This window comes from Haliaeetus leucocephalus, unplaced genomic scaffold (assembly GCF_000737465.1).
Source record: "Haliaeetus leucocephalus isolate CR32 unplaced genomic scaffold, Haliaeetus_leucocephalus-4.0 Scaffold391, whole genome shotgun sequence".
Classification (NCBI taxonomy): Eukaryota; Metazoa; Chordata; class Aves; order Accipitriformes; family Accipitridae; genus Haliaeetus; species Haliaeetus leucocephalus.
This window is the reverse complement of record NW_010972827.1, coordinates 30,601-31,052: the sequence shown is the minus strand read 5'-3', so window position 1 is coordinate 31,052 and position 452 is coordinate 30,601.

The window sequence follows — 452 nt, the reverse complement described above, 5'->3', positions numbered from 1 at the left end:
CTGGAGGTTGGGGGATCCTACCTGGAAGGGCTGCGAGGAAGAAGACGAGGAGGAGGAAGGTGGAGCGGGAGCTGCTCTGGGGTGGGTCCTACTGGGGGGGTCCTCTCTGCCCAGGGGGACTCGAGTTGCTTGGGATGATAGTTACACTACAAACGGGTGCAAAAGGCCCTGACCATCCATCCCACCTGTTGCCAGACCCCTGTCCTAACCCTGGACCCCTTGCTCTGAGCCCAGAAGGGGTTCTGGGCTGGTTGCAAAGGGTCTGGGCTCAGTTCATGGGGTCCAGGAGTGGGTCAGAGGGCTGGGAGCTGGAAACAGGGATGGTCAGGGCCCCCTGAACCCTCCTTTGGTGTAACCATCACCCTGAGCAACTCGAGTCCTCCTGGGCAGAGAGGACCCCCCAGCAGGACCCACCCCAGAGCAGCCCCCCCTCCACCTTCAACCTCCTCGTC